The 21,750-nt window shown below is 41.2% G+C and overlaps 1 protein-coding gene across 1 annotated transcript in view; it reads left to right on the top strand.

Annotated features, from left to right (window-relative positions):
• Window positions 1-2,345: 2,345 nt before the first annotated feature.
• Window positions 2,346-21,750, top strand: part of ptpra (protein tyrosine phosphatase receptor type A) — a 57,995-nt gene continuing 38,590 nt past the window's right edge. Inside the window, exon 1 of the mRNA XM_007256538.4 lies at window positions 2,346-2,729. The gene's annotated coding sequence lies outside the window, so the exon portion shown is untranslated. The remainder of the gene's footprint in view (window positions 2,730-21,750) is intronic.

Genomic DNA, 21,750 nt, shown 5'->3' on the forward strand with positions numbered 1-21,750 from the left:
TGGAGGGAAGGAGCTGTAATTGTGGAAATGGGACAGCTGATTCCTTTTAGATAGGATGTTGACTACCGATGAACTGAGCCACTCACAATGCTCACTTTCGGCACATGCTAGATACTGCGCAGCCAATCACAGCTTCTGGATAGAGCTCTCCATACAACATGTTACATGTATAATCATTAATATAGTTTTACTGAACATACAGATTATCTAAACTAAAAATTATATTACTGCTTTACTGGCTGTTTAATTACACATGACATATGACGTATATTTGGGCGTTGCCTTCTCCATTTCCGCATGCTCTGTGGGCGTGGATGCAGTGGTGTCATTTGAAAATCCCTAAAAGTCTTCTGGAGTAGAATGCTCTCATGTATCCTCCGTTGGAAGCCTACTACAGGTGGATTTTAAGCGGCTTCTTTTGTCTCCTACGGTATTCGGACAGGCGGCAAGATGGCGTCACAAAATCAATTTCTGGGTCATGGAGGAGAGGAGGAGGATCGGTAGGAAAAAGGAGACACTTTTGGGGTTTCTGGACGCAGTCCTGTTGATTGCAGAGAAAATTCTAGTTCTAAAATTATGTTATAATTAAATTCGACCACAAGAAGGGGCTCTTTATTTAGCCCATTAGTCATAAATCAATTTGTCCACCAGATGGCGCTGTTTATTTATCCTATTAATCATTATTAAAATTCTCCACCAGATGGCGCTGTTTATTTTTTCCATTATTCATAATTCAATTTATCCACCAGATGGCGCTGTTTATTTATCCTATTAATCATTATTAAAATTCTCCACCAGATGGCGCTGTTTATTTATCCTATTAGTCATAATTAATTTGTCCACCAGATGGCGCTGTTTATTTATCCTATTAGTCATAATTAATTTGTCCACCAGATGGCGCTGTTTCTCATTTAAGTTATCAGTCATAATTCAATTTGTTCCCCAGATGGCGCTGTTTATTTATCCTATTAGTCATAATTAATTTTCCACCAGATGGCGCTGTTTCTCATTTAGTTATCAGTCATAAATCAATTTGTCCACCAGATGGCGCTGTTTATTTATCCCATTAATCATTATTAAATTCGTCCACCAGATGGCGCTGTTTATTTATTCCATTAATCACTATTACAATTTTCCACCAGATGGCGCTGTTTATTTAGCCCATTAGTCATAATTCAATTTGTCCACCAGATGGCGCTGTTTATTTATCCTATTAATCATTATTAAAATTCTCCACCAGATGGCGCTGTTTATTTATTCCATTAATCACTATTACAATTTTCCACCAGATGGCGCTGTTTATTTAGCCCATTAGTCATAAATCAATTTGTCCACCAGATGGCGCTGTTTATTTATCCTATTAATCATTATTAAAATTCTCCACCAGATGGCGCTGTTTATTTATTCCATTAATCACTATTACAATTTTCCACCAGATGGCGCTGTTTATTTATCCCATTAGTCCTTATTTAATTTGACCACCAGATGAAATTATCTTACATTTTCATTTGTAACATTAAATTTTATAATATTTAGCTGATTTATTAGTCAATGATGCTTATTGTGTATTTTGTTCTACCACAAAATTAGAAATTTATGTAGCACAGATTTGAGAGCTTATCACGTGTGGTCTGAGTAGATGGCGCAATTTATGTCTTGTTTTTAGCTTTTCTTCTGTTTTTATTATTGTTTATTGTCTTTTTTGTCCCTTTAAGGTGATGTTCATTATTTCAAATGTTATTTTCATTTTTCACCATCTAATGGTACTTTTCTTATTCAATATATACATATTATCAAATATTGTTAATTTATGTGACATGATAATTTATTAAATGCTCTTATTAATTAATTTTTAGAATTCACCGCCTGATGTGTCTTAATTTGATCATTTTATTATTTGATCATCCATTAAATTTTTATTTACCCCTAGTTCACCATCATCAAATTCCCCAGAAGGCGTTGTTTAGTTAGCCCCTTTTCTGCATCGTCAGATTTTATTACTAGATGTATGTTTATTATTTAGTAAATATTTTCATAATCAGACTTTTTTTTATTTATTTTTATAATCATAAATTCACCAGCAGGTGTATCATATATATATATATATATTTTTTTTTTTCATGTCATGTTTTCTATGTGATTAATCTGATTAAATGTTTATTATCAGATTTTACCACTAGATTCTTGTTTATTTAATAAAGAAGTAAATAATCATCCGACCATATTTATTTATCGGATTGGCTAACTTATTAAATGATTCTGTTCTTTCATTATTACATTTCACCAACAGGCGGCGCTGCGTCCCCGCGCCGCTCCCGGTGGGCGGGGCTTCGTCCCGGGAATCCGGCGCTTCCCACCTCGGAGCCACAACATGGCGGAGTAGGAGAGGCGCCACCGCGCCCGGAGAACAGCGAACAAACCGCGGGATAAAGAGCTGCCAGCGCGGCGGAGAGGACAGGAGAGCGGCCTCGGCGGAGCAGGAGACCCTGGAGGAGGAAAACCTGGAGCTTTTCGGCGCTTGTTTGGAGATGTAAATCGGACAGGAGCGCTAGTTTGTTGCTCCACTCCGCGTCGGGCCCCCGCACCCCGAACACGGGCTTCAGAACCCGGGGTGTGGAGTCAGGGGCGGCCGGGGGAGCGGGAAAACCGGGGAGAGCTGGAGAAGCGAAGACCCGTGAGGACTTATCTCCACATAAACTGCCTGAACAGCGCGCTGAGAGCGTGGGAAGGTGAGTTGAGGGGGGTTTAGACCAAGTATCTTCACCAAGATAAAGTTCTGTGGAGGAACAAGCCTCGGTTTTCTGAAGCCTGATCGATGGGGCGCATTCTTTCGCTCAGCCTCGCAGCCTAGTTAGGCTCCCTAAATAGTCTGTGTACAGAAGAAAGGAGGGGAGCGAGGATGTGGTGGGACGGTGGTGGGGGGTTATGTAACACTGGAGCAGCCGTGTGCTGTCTTGTTGGGAAGTAGAGGAAGGCTGGAGTGGCTGGGAGGGAAAAGTAAGGGGGGAGGAGGGGAAGAAAGACCCGGCCTAGGGTTTAGGGTGGTAGTGTACAATGCAGCTGCGCTGAAACAATAGGAGTCCAGTGAGTTCGCCCTGCACCAGCCTGAGAGAAAAGTACACATATTGATCAGCGCTTTGTTGGATGCGTGGTTTTTGCTGTGTGTGTGTGTGTGTGTGTGTGTGGTTAGTCAGGGGAGGGGGCTTGGCCTGGCCGGCAGTGGGTGAATTAGGGAGGGTTGGGGGGCTTTGTGTAACACTAGTCTAGCCATAAGGTCGATCCCACTTCCCAAGTAGCTACAACAGAAATACTGTGTCCATCCTGCAGCAGATCAGCGGTGTGTGTACTGATTACAGCCCTTATACCTTTTATATTGTGAACCTCTGAATACAGTTGTATGTGAGTCAGGTTAACTCGTGGAGTATTTTAGAACTCATATTCTGTAGGTTCGTTTTATGTAAAATTTTCTCTCAGATTCCCAAGCAATGTAATAAAACCCCAGTCCAGACCAAAACACCTCATATAACCCATAGCATTAGTAGGCGGAGCTAAACTGCTGTAGGCTGAAAAGTATGTAATGTATATTTTTTTGTTATGAGGTCACAACAACTGTGAAAACAGAATAGGGTAAATTAAAGCATGAGTTGTAGGTATCATTGATTCAGGAATGCACTGAATATTCAGCAACTGAAATTATTAATTTAAAAAGACCCTACACTGTCAGGGGTCTGCCAAATAAATAAAAAGACTGAATAATTTGTGCTAAACAATAACATTTCTATAAAAAACAATAAAAAGGCTTTTTCAATTTATGATATGGTGAAAAGGTGGCAAAATGAATAAAAACCCACATAAGACTGTACTTGGGGAGTCAGTTAAATTTTTGTTTCCATTCATCCCTAATATAATTCTGTACATGGACTAGGGATGAAGTTTTATATGTGTTTACATGCCATAATTAACTGCACATTTCAGAGGATTCCTTGTCTAATAGGCGAAGAACTGAGGGATGTTTCTATTGTGGATCCCCATGTTTGTGTAAAACCCTCTAAAAATAAAAGTAAGTTTCTTTGAAGGGCAGATTACCTGTATTATATGGATGGGTAATGATGGTAAATAATGTTTGTTTATTTGAAGTTAAAATGCTTTCTTTGGGGGCTGTTTTCTGCACAACACCTTGTATGTATACTTTCACCGTGAATGTATTTTAAAGCTATACATTAGGTCACAGTCTTTGCAAAGCTTTAATAAAACAGCATGTCAGGCTTCTGACATATTAGATACTTAGTTTGTTTTTTAATGAAATCTACGTGGATGAGTGTTTGTGGCCGAGGCTGTTTGAAATGTGTTCTAGCTTCCCAGCATAACTGATAGCTTTCTTCAGACTCACAAAGGCCAGTGCGAGTGTGAGCATGTGCACTCAAGCCTCCAGCACTTGCTCCACATTCCCCTTAAAATTCCACCATGATACAGTAGTACCTTTAAAAAGCTCCTCCCACTTTCCACATACATCATTAGAGGTGAGCTTTACCTCTGATTTAACCTGCCCTGAAGTATCCGCAGTGGTGTTTCCAGTTTGTCAGAGGCTTCACCCTTTTTTAAACTTGCGTAGGCATAAGCAGTGGATTTCCTGTTAGCTGGATTCTGCATTATCTAGAACAAATGCACATTTTAAACAGCCTATGCTAAAGCATTCATGTAAAGTGAATTAGTTTTTCAAAATGTCCTACCCCCTTTAACATGTGTCATAAGAAGGTGGGATTTCTTAAGAACTAGCCTGCTAATAGCAAATAAGTTAGTGTTGGTTTATTGCTGCAGTTCAGTGTCATCACTTAAATGGGCTGCATTTCATATACTTGTAGAGTCTTTATAGTTAGTTCAATTGCCTTTCTAGTTGTTTTTAAGCGCTACCAAACATCATGTATTGGGGATCATTTGCTGTTACAAAAAGGGCTACATCTAACATTTTGAATGGAAATGGATTGAATACAGATGGAAAATTACTTTAAATATGGAGCCGCAGCAACTCAGCATATGGGTGCATAATATGGGCAAAAATGATCGATTTGATAATGCTGATGAATGTAATGATGTAAAACAATAAAAAAAAGAAGGACCTAGGCCTGTCACAATAATTGCAATATCGATTTATCGAACAATAAATAAATATGATCTCAATAATTTTTGTTAATCGTGATAATATCTATATTGTGTTTATTTGTATGTTTGTTTACATATATAACAGTGAACAATATTTTAGCCAGTCATGCTGCTCCATAAACACAGTGTGGACTAAAATATAGTATATAGTATACTATAATTAAGTATATACTTCCCAAACTAATTGTAATAAATTGTTAATTCAATTTTGCTGTCGTTAAAAAAGGGTGTTTTTTATGCTATTCTCTTAACATTATGTCAGTGGCCCTTAATAGTCTTAAAATTACAAAAATATTGTGTATCGCAATAATTTCTGGGACAATATATCGTCCACAAAATATTCTTATTGTGACAGGCCTAGAAGGACCCTAAACTTGTTTAATTTTATTTCAGCTTTCAGCTCTTGACTTGGCTGCTTTAATTATTCCCAGGATAAGAAATTGTTTGTGTGCACATGATACAATGGACTGGAAACAGACTGAGGTAGAGGTCCATAGAAACACAAAAGTGTGCAGTGTGAAGGGCTCCCTCTGTTGCGGTACACTGGTAGTTTTAGTTTGCTGTTACTCACAATGTTATTAAAGCTCTTACAGTGCATTTATAATGAGTCTTAATCATATTGACGTTAAATATACGATTTCTCTTATAGCCCAAGATGTAGCTCTTCAAGGCATGAGCTTTTTTTATTGTTACTGAACATTTAGGATGACACATGCTGAACTGAATTGTATGGTCAGCCAAGTGACTCACTGGTAAATTGGTGTGAAATGCAGCTTGCTGCAGGTTTAATTACTTGGAGTATGAATCTTGATCATGACGATGTTGCCCTGGGCCAAGCTCAGCAAGCAAGCTCAACCCTAACGCCCCAGGTGTGATTTCACACACTCTGAGAGCCTGCCCCTGCACAGAGCCTGCTGGATCATGTCTGCCTGTTTCTTGTTGGTTTGAAATTAGGCCATGACTCTTGCTGAAATAAGTGTGCTAATTAACCTTTATGACCTGCATATTAAAAACACCACACAGGGTCAAGGACATCTTAGAATTGGAACATCTTAGTGGAGGGGGAGCAGCGTATTCTGTTATGATGGTCTTCATCCTGCAATGCTTTAGGGATTGTGAGCTCAGATCCATGGATTAGGAGCTCAGAGAAATTAAGGGCTGGGCTGTGTATTGGCAAGAAATTGGCAATATAATATGTATTATAATACAGGGTTTACAATTACATTGTGATGATGTAAGCAAAGCAATATGTTGCAAATTATTTAAAAGTTATTTGTTTAAATCAGATTTTAGAAAAACTCTGGTAGTGTTGAAAAAACACTAAGGGATATAAAATATACGGAAAAAAACAAACAAAAAAACTCTTTTTTAAAATCCAATTAGAAAAGTCTAAATGACAGTACAAACTGTCAGAGTTTAAACACAACGCATATTGTCAAGGCTGCCTCCCTAACTCTAAAGCGCTGCTGGACACCATACAGTCCTTCTGTGGAATTGCAGCCGTTTCTACACAATTCCTCCTTTTTCAAAGGCTAGTAAGTAATTGGAAAGACTTGTAAGCAGTTGTATGGTCAGTGTCCAGTGGGCGATGGTCAGTCAATAAAGCTCAATATCCACAGTGTGTCCAATTTTTTGTTTAGTTCCCCTTTAATGAGTGCGTTTAGCATTCATTTCATACTTCTAATTTGTATCCGTTGCTGACACAGATGTGCAAATGTACACACACAGCTTGTAGGGCCCTATGATTTTGATCATGGACTGAATCAGGAAATTGAGAAATAAAAGTGGAATTCGGGTCACGCAGTACACACGGAAATACACAAAATGAGAGAAATTAGAGTCTCTGTTTACCATAAGTCTCAGATGTGCATGTATATAGCTGGCTATCTATTTAAATGTCGTAGACTACCTTTCTGTACACAAGCATTGCAAAACTAAAACAGTCTTAACTGAAAATTCAGGGTACGACAGTATTCATGTGCTACATTTAAGTAATTAATGCCTTGAGCTGATTTTTTTTGTATTATGTTATAGTATATTATAATATTTTATGATTTTAGAAGCATGAGCATATTGTTGTGGGTATTCCCACATTTCATCATGTTGAATGGTACACCCTAAGGCTAACTGGGTACTGCTTCCTCCCCCTTGTGAAGAAACTAAACTACAGTTGTTCAGGTGCATTAAATTAAGGATTTAAGAACATTATTAAAATGATCTTTGTTTGGAAAAAGAGGTTTGCTGCAATCAGACAATTTAAGCTACAAATTTAATTAATTCGCAATTATAAAATATATGCCCTATAATATTTTTTACCACTTTCATTTGTTTTTTTGCTACTTCTAAATAAAACTGCAGAAGTTTCCATACATAAAAAGTTTGCTCTTTTATTCTAAAATAAAACTCTGGAGCCGATAAACATGAATCTTTTGGCTGGGGGGGTATAAAGGCATCCAATGTCTTGATTTCTCTGACATCTTTGATGTTGAATGCAATCAGATCCTCACAGCAATGTTTTATAAACTCGTAAAAAGGCTTTCTGTGTGTGTGTTTAAAACACTTTATTTAGGAAAAACAGTGAATGAGGCCAATACTTTTGTCCATATCATTTCTATTCTGTGGTCTTTTCTTAAGAACAGATGCTTTTCTTTCTCATTTTTTGTTAAGAGTGTATGATTGGTCATTAGATCCTGCTGGGTCATTGTTTAGTATCTGATACATTAGATACCATTAGTTTGCATAGACACTGAAATAATCATGTGGATACTAACCCAAAGAAGTATTTGGTTTAAATAAGTGTATTGTCCAACATTACCCATTTTATGTTTATAAAGTGCACTTTTGTTGTTCCAAATATGGCTAGTTTGTCTCCTAGGTGTTGAAAATGAGATTCCTTCTGTTTGTAGCACCACCTTAATCGATTTAATAGGGAGAGTTTTTCCAACACTTGTCAGTTGTGGTATGGTGCATAAAATGTATGAAGCAAAAAAAGCACGCTGATAAATATTGATATTGTATGAACGTATTGTTTCACTGATAAAATATTAGTGAAACAATTTGGTTAAAATCTAAACATTGTTTTTAGTAGGATAGCATAGGAGTGTAAGAAATCATTGGTACAATAAATGTTGATATAATACACTATAATATTTTGTGCACATGATGGTGGTTTTCTATTATGATATATGATTTCACATTGGGAGCTATATATAGGCTTGCTTAAAGTATCACAGTGTATCAAAATGAGTTGTAACCCCTATTTTGTCAGTTCTAGTGTAAAAGCACAATCATTTAATTTGTCATGTATAGGGTAGTGAACTTTTCATTATTAAAGATAGTTCTACACTGAGGCAGAATGTAAAAATGTTTCAATATGTCAACTAAAATAATTCATAATTTGTAAACCAGACTGACATTGTGGCTTATTCACTTTAATAGGCTCTTCTCAATAAATGAACACAGTGTGGGCAGCATCATGGTCAGCAAAAACGATTAAGGACATGTCTGTAAATTGTACACTGAGTCAATAATGTAATTATGATGAGAGGCCTTGTGCTGAGTGTACGGGAGACCAGCTGATGGAGAGGGTGGATCTACTTATACAGGTACCCAATGAAATGCACACCCATGTTATCACCTATCGCATCTGTTATCATTTAAATCATTCAAATCCAGGCTTGTTCTTAAGCTGGGTGGCCTATGTGCCGTAATCAACACTGAAATTGCCTGAGCAGATTCAGCACAATCCAATCGATTGCTTTAGTCTGATCGCATCAGCTAGAACTCTGTGTGATCGGCTTGTCATGTCTGCACTCGTCCTACCCAGAACCTCTATTAGGTTACAAAACTCTTTTTGTCTGGAGGCCCAAGATGTGGAGGCACTGTTCCCTTCACATATACTGCCATCAGCTCTCTTTCTCTCTCTCTCTCTCTCTCTCTCTCTCTCTCTATATATATATATATATATATATATAAGATAAAGATAATTGTTTAGTGTGGCATACAAAAATTTGGATGCTCCTGGTCTGAATGTGAGTCTGTAATTAGGTAAGCGTGTAAATGAGGAGCTGATTACAAAAATACATGTTTCCGATTCACAAGGTCTCAATTAGGAATTCAGTGATAATTACAGGGTTTGTTCAAATATAGGGCTGGGGCGACGCATCGACATAATCGACGTCATCGATTACAAAAATACATCGATTTGCATAACGTGCGTTGGCGCGTCGTAAACATGGCGGCGCCCGTGGAGAGCATTAGAGGTTAGATCGGGCCCAAAAATTCCAACTGGCTGTTTTCGGGCTGTTTTAATGAGCGAAATATGATCAGAATTATGTTAATTAACACGGTAACATAGAAGCATAGAACTATTATTTAATTAAAATGATTTTTAAGAACAGCTAAACACAGTTCTGCAAGTCAAACGCAGAGGAGTTCACGTGCGAGAGAGAGAGAGAGAGAGAGAGAGAGAGATTTGCTTGTTCTACTCACAGGTGAAGGTTCTCTTTGATCTCCTCGTGCTCATATTCTAGTCCCATTCATAATTCTGCAGCTCCCTCAGTGTTTTCTGCCGTATTTTGCGGCTAGCGCGAGCGCTTACAACTGACACCGCGGACCGCGAGGTGCCGCCGCGTTTGTGCCGAATCCGACTCTCTGCTGAATCTGACTCCCGCTTCGCGGACAGAATCGGCACAACACCCCCGCTGTAGAACTGCGGTAGTGAAAACAGCGCTTATAAATAAATTAGTTTAGTTTCACTTTCAGTTTTCGTTATTTTTTTTTAAATTAAAATATAATTAAAAAACAGACGCCTACATCTCGGACTATTTTCTGGAGCCCGGGTCGGATTTACGGGCGGGCCTCGGGTCATGTCGGGTTCGGGCAGAGAATCTAAGCTCTAGAGAGCTTGGACTCCGGAGAGCAATCTCCAGCTACAAAAAAACGCCAGCGGGCATCTAAAGTTTGGGAGCATTTCACGCAAAAGGGCAACAATGTGGTCCTCTGCCATACGTGCAAAAGGAGCACTTGAAGCGCAAACATCCAGGAGCACTATGTCAACAGGGTCACACAGTAAGTTACCGTTTACATCAGGGTCTCCGCGGGTGTCCTTAAAAAGACTTAAGGCTGTCTACCAAAGGTTTTAAACCTGCCACAGGCAGAAATTATACATTTTTGGTTTATATTTGTGCATGGCATTTCGCAGTTTCCAGAAACAGTAGCATTATTCATAAGTTCAGGTGTTTAGCTAAGCTAGCTGCCTTAAGTTATTTTAGCTAGCGCCGTCGGCGCTGCGGTGTTACACCGTTTTCTGTCACCGTCGGAATTTTGTGACCAGTGCTCACGGTTATGAGCGTTCATTGGCAAAACGGAAGCTTTCTATACCTACACCTTACCCTCAGCCCTAAACTGAACCGTTTTGGCCAGTCGGGGTAAACATTAGAAACGAACACGTTTCGAATCGGCCAGTGCACCGGTCTGCTGAGAACTACTTGCCAGTGGTCACAAAATCTAGCGGTCACAGAAAACAACACACGGTTGTGGTGTATGGGAGCTTATCCATTTTTAGCGTTATAGATCTAAACAACGTGCTGTACATGTAAGTGATTATAAGTGTGGGGTTTGGTTTAGTAGGCTTGTGTTGTTGTTGTTGTTGTTATTATATATAAATATAGTAATTTATCGTTTGCTTTAAAACGTAAAATAATTATTTAAATATGTTTCTCAATGAATAGATTAGTCGACTAATCGAAAAAAATAATCGTTAGAATAATCGTTTAAAAAATAATCGTTAGGGACAGCCCTATTCAAATATGAAAGGTGGAAGAGAACTTTGTTGTAATTGTACAAGGAGCACTCAACCTACCTCATCATTAAAAATATTACATAAACATTACGATGAGACAGTGGCGAAGAGAGAGGCAAAATTTAAGGGTTAACTTTATCTAGCAATCAGTGCCATATCTTTACAACTAACGCTGTGTCTGAGCAAGAGCCACCTCCGTGAGCAGGAACTGAAATTCTGTCTTTCTTCAGAGACCACTAATTCAGTAAAATAAAGCAGGGCTATACAGAAACACCGGATCACTTTTTTTTTTTTTCACAAAAACGGCTCACGTGGCATTCATACATACTAGAGACCACAACTAGACATTTTAAAATGAATGAAAAAATGATGGAATGCGACCTTTTAATGTGTCCGTAACACAGTAGCAATGTATTTAATGTAAAGATACTCTTGGCTATGATTTATACACAATTCCATCCAACTTGAAAAAGGCTTAAATTTTTGTTTTACTCTGAATCTAACGGTCACCTCATTTAAGGTGGACCTAAACATTAAGTAGTGGCATTACTAAACAGCATGTCTTGGAACTGATGATCGAAAACTGCTGGCTGCAGCCAGCTTTCTGGCTCTGCAGATGGATGACACTGACTACTTTAAAATAGGCTATTTTTAAAGATCTGTTACCTTCATTGATATACAATCATTTTAAATGAAGATTAATTTGAATTTAAAACCCATCCCTAGCCAGTATGGGCAATTTATTTTTCCACTTCATCAATTGAATGTCTTTTCAAAAAATGTCAGGCTTTTTTCTGATTTTACTTTATTAAATTAATCTTTTCCACATCTGCAAATATCCTGATTTAAACATCTGCTCAATGCAGTGTTACAGTGAATATTTTAATCTAACACTTCTTAAATATGTTGTGATGTACGTCCTGAGTAGCATACTCTTGTGTGTCCTTTGTTGATGGATATTATGTTTTTTTTTTATCTTTTGTCTCCAAGAGTATTTTGACCATCAGCAGGTAGCAAGCAGCAACCTTTAGGTCTTTGGATGCACCCAGAGTTTTTATACAGCTTTGAAATCTTTTAAAGTGATGACTGATCATCACCAAACCTAACCAGCTGATGTAGATCTGAGAATTTGGTCATGTTATCCAAGAGCTCAAACCTCTTGTTGTGCCCAAACTATTGCATGCCACTCTCTGTTGCCCAGGTTGCAACTGGGTGCTACATTTGTTTTTGGTTGCGTTAAGCTTGTTGACATTTTTATGCAACACCATTGTAGGAAAGCACTAAGATACTGTGGAAGTGTGGGTGGTTCCTGACGTCCATGGGCACGTGCCTCTTGTGGTGGATTTAGCAACAGTTGTCACATTTATGAATCATGTATTTGACCACATGGACGTGTGGTAATGCATTTGTGTGTGTTTAGTGGCAAATTTGGAGGAAAGCTGGTGTCTTTCTAATTATAGACACAAACTGTGGTATTTGGCCTGTGCAGCAAGGCCTTAACATTTAGCTTATAATCATTATGAATACTATGGTCCTTGTTCTCACAACCCAGTAATCATTTCATTACATAGTTAAGCAGGGTTTTCAGTGTCTTGGTTTTGATGTGAGTATTGTGGATGTGAGAATGTCAGAGACCCAATTCTGTGTCTAATTTCTAGTTATAAGGGTAAGAGCCTGGAATCTTCACCCTAAAAAAAGGGACAGCCCTTCGAAAACCGAGTATTTAAAAATACATACATAAATAAAGAACACTGCTTCATTACCAGGCTGTGCTCTGTAGAGTGACCTTGCCAGTCGGTTGTGATACAAGAGGAATGGTAAAGTTCAGCATTCGAGATTGATTGACAATGGAATGCCCAGCCTCCTGCCTTTATCCTGCTACATCCCACTTTAGGACCCGCCTAGGTGTCATCAAGTTTCACTGCTGCTTCGACAGACAGGTGAAATGCAGACTTTGTGTTAAATTGGTGGACATCCCCAACATGGGGAAGGCAGCAGTTGTCATATGCGGGGGGAAAGGCTCTAACAGTTATGCTTGGCTGTGTTAAAGCTGTGATGCTAACAGACACAGCAGCGGTACTCTGCTGGGTTAAAATAGGTTAGTTATTTTTTGTTTGAGCATTTGCTGTTTAATATATGTAAATTATGTGTAGGTTACTCTGATCCTGCGTTATCAATAACATATTCGCATTTAGTCAGTATAGGCATTATTGCCGCACAATACTGGCCAACTTAACATTGATTTTATTTTATCAGTAAACTATCCAACATGTCATAATATTATTAATGCAATTTGTAAATCCTAATTTTACTAAACACTCTTGTCACTGAATGCAATCAAATCCCCACCACAATGCTTCAAAATATAGTAAAAATTGGAAGCAATGGTGTGTCTACTGCTGTTTGTTCTTTTTTTTGTGATTATCTGCTGAGGCTGATCAACCCTGTTTTGAATACTAAACAGCTCCGTGTGACAGTGGGAATAATGGTAGTCTATCATGCTCTCAGATCAGCTTGCTTGTCTTGGTCAGGACCGTTTCTGCTCTGCTTCATTTGAAACCCTGTGACATCACCCTCCGCTGTGCTGGTCTTCCTGTCACGACCCGTGGCAGATATCTCCAGCATCCGGCCCGTCTCCTCTGTACACCATGTCTCTGAAGAGGGCCTGTGGAAGCTCCTTCCTGAGCGAGTCGTTATCCAATTACAGATTTAGGCAGGATAAGCTGGTGGGCCGGTGGTGAGCGGGTGTGGTCTTCCTAAGCGCCGTGAGCTAAGCCACGGTCACAGGAGACACTGTGTCATTGGGCCAGAGCCTCATTCCACAGTGATGTCCATTGACGTCTCATTGAGGTGGACAGGGATGAAAACAAACCAGTAACACATACCTATGTGGCATAGTTAGCAGTGACTCAGCTTTGTATCTGGATATTGATGGGAACTGTGGAATGGTCTGACTAGCATACTAAATAGTAGGGCTGCAACTAATGACTATTTAAGTAGGCAACAAATATTTTTTGTCATGTCCTCTATTTGTACTAACTACTGGTGAAGCTCCTGATCAATGCATGTTTTATTGCACTTTATTGACTGTTAAATGTATAGGGCCATAGACCAGTTGTGCAGTTTATTTTGATAGTTTGACATTAATATATTAACCTAAAAATGATCAGCAATTATAGGAAACCTTCTCACAGGCTGGTTGTTATTTTCAAAAGATTCAAGGATACTTCAGTTGAGAATATTAACAGATTATATATAGTGGGCAGAATACAGTATTTCCCCTAACACTTAGCCAGCTACTTTAACTAACATTTGTAACGTTAATAAAGGAGTTATCCATATTTAAACTCACCTTCTCATGCTTTCTGCAGTAGTTTAACCACCACAGGTAATATAGAAGTCAGTGTTCAAACTGTGCAATGAGCAGAACTGTAGTTATTTCAACATATTCAGAAAAGACAGACTAGAGTGTTGTGGAGTCAGATGTAATTTGTTTGTGTTTACTGTAGGCGCGTCTTTCTCTACCGCCCTCTCTCCCACTCTACTAGTCCCACCCACACTGAAATCTCACTGGCCAAATTAACTTAAGGGGAGGCCAATCAGGATGCTCTATTTCTTACTATTTGCCCCCTTTTTTCTTTACGTGCGCTCTCTTTCTCTCGCTCACTTGCTCATTCTTCATTACACATTAACTTCCGCAGCTACAATTTTTGTAGTTGACATTGTGAGAGATGAGAGTGACCAGATAGATGGAACCGTGGCTGGATTAGCTCCACTTGATTCAGACACCTAAAAGGTGGCGGTGAGGTATTATTAAGGATGAGCAAGTTGAACCTTTTTGAGTTGAAGATGGACTCAAAATCCATTCCCAAACCTACTTCCAGTTTTTAGAAGTCACATTCTTCAAGCGGTGCTACAGAAATCTTCAGCATCTTTTAGGTAGACCATGATTTTTAATGCAGTACAATTCTCCATCGCCTGCATTGAAGTACTCTGCTGCATGGTTAGCCAGTAAAGGTTTTAAAAAGAAAGAAATAACGACATGACCTCCTTGACCAAAACCCTATTGAGAACTTGTGGACCCTTCCTAAACAGGAGATTTACAGTGAAGGAAAACAGTACACCTCTCTGAACAGTGTCTACAAGGCTGTGGTTGGATCTGCACAAAGGGATTAAAGTCAAAGGATTAAAAAAAAAACGACTGACTCAGAAATGTTTTATTAGAAAAAAACAAGTGAAAATAAACAAGTGAAATGGGAAGATTTTTGTTTTTCATTTAGTTGCATAATAATTCTTAACACTAATACTTGCCTTCTGAGAAAGCAAAAACCTTTCTTTTTTAATTGTGCAGGTTTGAGGTTTATCATTATTTTGGGTTAATGGAGAGCATTGCATTTGTTCAATAATAAAATGAATTCTGAAAACTTAAAAAAATTGTGCACACAGTGGTAGAGCCCTCTTGAGCAGATAAATGGGCACTTGTTGACACCATGCCTACTGGCATACATGGGCAAGTGGGGCTGTGAAGCAGTGGAACTGTGTTCTCTGGAATGATGGTGCTTCCTCCTTTTTTTTGCTGAGGTAGTTAGTGATAAGGTGGGGTGGTGTTCATCCAATAACCTGACCTTACAAAGTATCTTTTTTTATTCACGCAGTGAATCAGCTGGTGTCCCAACAGCTTTGCCTTTAAAGTGTATCTACACTGTTTCAGCCTGCCACTGTTTAGCTTTACACATTGGCTTACAAGATCTCAGGAATTTAATCTTAAATAGTATGGGTCGTTTAACAGTTGTTTGCTGTGTTGTGCTGCTCAAAGAGTTGTTCTTAATTCAGGTTCTCATGAGAGGGAAAGATGCTTTTGCTGAAAGAATCCTTCTTAATTTCCCTCTGGACTGAATGAGGTGTACAGTGATTGGCTCAGAGGAGTGAACTGGTTGTTAAGCTGTATGCTAACTGGGAGAAAGTCGACCAATCACAACTGTAGTTCTATTGAGGTTGTAAGGCTGCAAGCTCTGGTCAAGGTTCTGCGGGTTGCTGTATGAATGAAGGCTTGGCGTGGGGGCATGTTGTCGATCGGACATGAAGCAGGGGCTGCAGGAAGCTGAGAAGACGTGTGTGTGCAGCCAGCGGCCTGCTGTGTGTGTGTGTTTGTGTGTGTGTGTGTAAAAGGGAGTATAATTCGTAGTCTGTGTGTGCAGTGGGCTGCAGCAGTGTCCGCTCACCAGCCTGGGCTGGTCTGAGCAAAATGAAGACTTGAATTGAGAGAGTTTTCTCTCTCTCTTGCACTCCCACTCTCTCTCTTACACAGTAAAAGCCCCCGAGACAACACACAAATGTATTAATAAACTATGAATGGGGGCAGATAGACAGTTACCCATTATAACTCCCAGCATGGCACCCTCAGTTGACCGAAGAGGGCAGTGTGAGTAAAGCTCATCGGCTGATAGAAGACAAGCTTCTCCTCAGTCTAAGGACCAGGTGCATTGCAATAAATAAATAAATAAAAAAACTCTGTACTCTGAGGTCTATATCTAACCTAGTTTAGGACTTGCTGATTTCCATGTCTGAAACTTATTTTTGCCAGGTTTAAGAGAAGCTTGATTCCACGCTGTCATAGCTGCCACGTCAACTCAGTTTAGCATCTACGATAAAAGTATATCGTCTACGATCTTCACTCTAACTAGTACTGAAATCCTAAGTTAATTTTCTGCATCAGACATGACCATACCTGACAAAAATCCTTCATCTATGAAAATGGCTCAACTGGCACTGCATATATTGCACTTTATTATTCTGGTGCGTTTATTTTGTATCACTATACGTTTGTCACATTATATTATTATTTTGTACAGAATCAGATTCTTGGTAAGTTACTGTTACAAAAACAAATATAATATTGTATTATGGTCTTACAGACCTTTCTACGCATTTGTTACGCATTTTGACCTCATAGTGTGCTTGTACGGTTCCATGTTCTGAGGTTAATGACCTCGCATTTCACCAGTTTCAGTCATGTTGCCACAAAGATCTGCACACCGCCACGACTCTCCTAGCTTTGCGCTTTACTCGGAGAGCGAATTAAGGTTGAGAATTATGAGTTTGTGTGTGAGTGTGTTTGTATCCCATTACATTGTTGCACATGTCCGGTTAGCAATGACACTAATCTAGAAAACTACCCATGGAGCTATTCCTGCTTTTTATCCATACTTATTTTTGTTAACTTTCGAAACAGCTGTGTTGAAGATGCTCTCTCTTATGCTTACGCTCACACACAGCTGATGGCGCAGGTTGTTGAAGGATGAATATGAAGCTACACTATAACTATTTCTATATTCTATTAAAGCTCTGTTAGCTTTAGTGCTCAGTATCTTAGCACATTAAAATACTGGTATTTAGAAAGCATTAAAACTTCTCTTAAGATATTATAATACAGTAAATAATAATCTAGTCTGCCTAAAAAAATTATAAAAAAGTTATTATTAATCACAGAATATTGTTAAATTACGTATTGTTAAATAACATCACTAATATAATGATTGTGGTGCTGGTGGTTGCAGGTGTTATATTTTGTCGCTCCTGCTGATGCCAGTACTGCATACCGCATTATGAGTCCATTTGGTCAACGTAGAAGAAGGCCACCATACAGTAAGCTAGTTAGTTTGCCAGCTCCATTTATCTTAATGGAGTCCTCTAGCATGGAGCAGGAGAAGAGCGTAATTCAACCCTCCCTGTCGCTAAAAGTCAGTGTTTGGGCACAGTTTGGATTTTACGGGGAAGAGAGTGCTTAACATGAGCACAATTGTTTGCAAGCAGGCGCCATCACCCAAGATGGCGGCACGTTAACACGCAGCGGCCGCTCCGGGTCCGTTAAATGGTGCTTTTGTGTTACTATTTGTCGTTTTTTCCGTTTATTTCCTGCAAATATGTGCATCGGAACACCCGTGCACATGTTCTACCACCGCCAGACCCTGCTACAGTGGAGAAATCAGCCAGAAAACACGCTACCGGACGAGGTTCTGCAGACGTTACTTGAGCTTAGCCTGCTAAGAGACCCAGGCCGCCAGCCCGCGGTGTTTCCTGACGCCGGAGCCCAGCGGAAGTGCCATCGCAAGCGGTGCGAGTGTAAGCGTAAGCGCGGAAAGAGAGCCGGGATCTAAAGGCTAGTCCTAGCCGGCCGGCTATACCATCGCTCTTTCTGGCAAACGTCTGTTCCCTTGACAATAAACTGGACTACATACGACTCCAGCGAACAACCCAGTGTGAGTTCAGAGACTGCTGTGCTTTGGTTTTTGTGGAATCGTGGCTGAACGACAACATTCCGGACAGCGCCATTCAGCTAGCCGGGCTAACCGCGTTCAGAGCGGATAGGAGCGCGGCTCTATCCGGGAAGACCCGCGGTGGAGGCGTGTGTGTTTACATCAACACGGAATGGTGTAACAACGCTGTGACTGTCGCCAAACACTGCTCTCCGCTGGTGGAGTTCCTGATAGTCAAGTGCAGACCTTTTTATTTAGTACGGGAGTTCTCCGCCGTGCTAATAGCTGCTGTCTACATCCCACCCAGCGCTAGCATTGGTGCTAATGCTAAAGAGGCTCTGTGTGAACTCTATCGGTCTATCAGCGATCTGCAAAACAAACACCCAGACGGACTGTTTATTATCGCCGGAGATTTCAACCACGCAAATCTCAAGTCAGTGCTCCCTAAATTCCATCAACATGTGGACTTTGCAACGAGAGGAGCGAGCGCGCTGGATCTTGTTTACACAAACATCCCCAGCGCGTACCGGGCGGAGCCCCGCCCCCACCTCGCTTTCTCGGACCACATGTGTGTTTGGCTGACTCCAACATACACACCACTCATCAGACGCTCCAGACCAGTTCAGAGGCAGGTGAAAACCTGGCCGGCAGGCTCCATCTCTGCCCTTCAGGACTGTTTTGAGTGCACTGCATGGGACATGTTTAGGGAGGCTGCTACTGAAGGCGATTCTGTTGATTTGGAGGAGTATGCAGCATCAGTCACTGGCTACATCAGCAAGTGTATTGATGTCACTGTCTCCAAGACCATCACTACACGCCCAAACCAGAAGCCTTGGATGACTGCTGAGGTACGTGCGCTGCTGAGGACCCGCGACTCCGCCTTCAGAGTGGGTGACAAGGTGGCCCTGAGGAAAGCGAGAGCCGACCTGTCAAGAGCCATCAGAGAGGCAAAGCGCGCACACGCCCAGAGAATCCACAGCCACTTCAAGGACACGGGTGACGCGCGGCGCATGTGGCAGGGCATCCAGGCAATCACCAACTACAGGACAATGCCACCGTCCTGTGAACGTGATGCCTCCCTCCCTGATGCCCTGAACAACTTTTATGCACGGTTTGAGGCACAAAACAACATGATGGTGAGAAAGACCATGCCCAAGCCGGACGAGCAGGTGTTGTGCCTGACTGCAGTGGATGTGAGGAACACTCTGCGCAGAGTCAACCCACGAAAAGCTGCAGGACCAGACAACATCCTCGGCAGAGTGCTCAGGGAGTGCGAAGACCAGCTGACAGATGTTCTCACGGACATCTTCAACATCTCCCTGTGCAGCGCCACTGTCCCAACATGCCTCAAGTCCACCACCATCGTTCCCGTGCCGAAGAAGTCCACAGTGTCCTGCCTCAATGACTACAGTCCCGTTGCACTTACACCCATCATCATGAAGTGCTTCGAGAGGCTAGTCATGAGGAACATCAAGACACGACTGCCCTCTTCACTGGACCCCCTGCAGTTTGCGTATCGTCCCAATCGCTCCACGGACGATGCCATCACCACCACCCTTCATCTCTCCCTCACCCACCTGGAGAAGAAGGACACTTACGTCAGAATGCTGTTTATAGACTTCAGTTCAGCATTCAATACCATCATCCCACAGAACCTCATCAGGAAGCTAAGCTCGCTCGGCCTCAACACCCCCCTCTGCAACTGGATCCTGGACTTTCTGACGGGGAGACCCCAGTCAGTCCGGTTCGGGGGCAGCACCTCCAGCACCATCACACTGAACACTGGGGCCCCCCAGGGCAGTGTCCTGAGTCCTCTGCTGTTCACCCTGCTGACTCATGACTGTGCTGCAAAACACAGTTCTAACAGCTTTATCAAGTTCGCCGATGATACAACCGTGCTGGGTCTCATCACCAAAGGCGAGGAGTCAGCATACAGAGAGGAGGTGCAGCGGCTGACAGACTGGTGTACAGTCAACAACCTTCACCTGAATGTGGACAAGACAAAGGAAATGGTTGTTGACTTCAGGAGAGCACAACACACCCACTCTCCACTCAACATCAACGGGTCCTCTGTGGAGATTGTTAAGAGCACCAAGTTCCTTGGTGTCCACTTAGCAGATAACCTCACCTGGACCCTGAACACCAGCTCTACAGCCAAGAAAGCCCAGCAGCGTCTCTACTTCCTCCGGAAGCTGAGAAAGGCCCGTCTCCCTCCACCCATCCTCACACTCTTCTATAGAGGGACCATTGAGAGCATCCTGAGCAGCTGCATCACTGCCTGGTTTGGGACCTGCACCGTCTCTGACCGCAAGACCCTCCAGCGTATTGTGAGGACAGCTGAGAGGATCATCGGCGTCTCTCTCCCCTCCATCACGGACATTTACACCACCCGCAGCATCCGCAAAGCAACCAGCATTGTGAATGACCCCACTCATCCCTCACACGAACTGTTCTCCCTCCTGCCTTCGGGAAGAAGGTACCGCAGCATCCGGTCCAGCACGACCAGATTCTGCAACAGCTTCTACCCCCAAGCCATCAGACTCCTCAACTGCAGAGACTGAACTGATGGTTTTCTGTACATGCACACACACTCTTACCCCACTTACCCCAGAAAATGGAAAGCACTAAAAACCCTACTACCTCACTGGACTCTATTGCACACTGTGTAATAGAGGTAATTACTACCTCACTGGTCTTTTTTGCACACTTTTTGCACACTGCATAATTTGCACACTGTCTTGTTATTTATTATTCTTTGTCTGTATTGTGTTGTATTGTCTGTCTGCACTTTTGTACTGTTGCACTATTGTTCTGTCTACACTGTGTTTATGTGCACCATGGTCCCTGGAGGAACGTTGTTTCGTTTCACTGTGTACTCTGTATATAGCTGAAATGACAATAAAAACCACTTTGACTTTGACTTTGACTTTGACTAAAATGAAACTGAGTCCCGTCGGAAATACGTCAATCACCCTGTGGCCAAAAGCAGCAGACCAGCAAACTCTAGAGAAATTATACAAACTTCATGCTGTAAACATTTCCGACTCCATCGCTGCTAATTCAAAAAGGATTTACGACCATGCAGCTCAGTCAAAGGCGAGGGGTTTAAGTTTATGGTTAATACTCTGGACCCAAGGTACGTTTTACTTTTGCATAGCTTTTTTGCGATAAAGCAGTGCCACAACTCTACAGTAAAACAAAAAATACAGTGGGAGAAGCTCTGATTAATGCCTATAGACTAGCACTAACGTGCGACTCCTGCACCCAGTCGTATATTTAATATTTAAGGTTCTGTGTGTTTAATATTTATGGTTAAGTTTTGAAAATGTAGCCACGATGCAATAAGGTTAAAAAGACTGACGTCTGTGGCTATCAGGATTTCAAGCTACACCAGACTGCTCTTTTACTTCACTTTCACTTTAGCTATGCTGTACCAGCAACAGCAAACCCGCCTTTTAGCGCGCTTTTCGGACAAGGTTGGGCGAGTTTCGTTAGAGCGGGGTGTGGCAAACCCCCTCATTCACACTTTCT

This window comes from Astyanax mexicanus, chromosome 17 (assembly GCF_023375975.1).
Source record: "Astyanax mexicanus isolate ESR-SI-001 chromosome 17, AstMex3_surface, whole genome shotgun sequence".
Lineage (NCBI taxonomy): Eukaryota > Metazoa > Chordata > Actinopteri > Characiformes > Acestrorhamphidae > Astyanax > Astyanax mexicanus.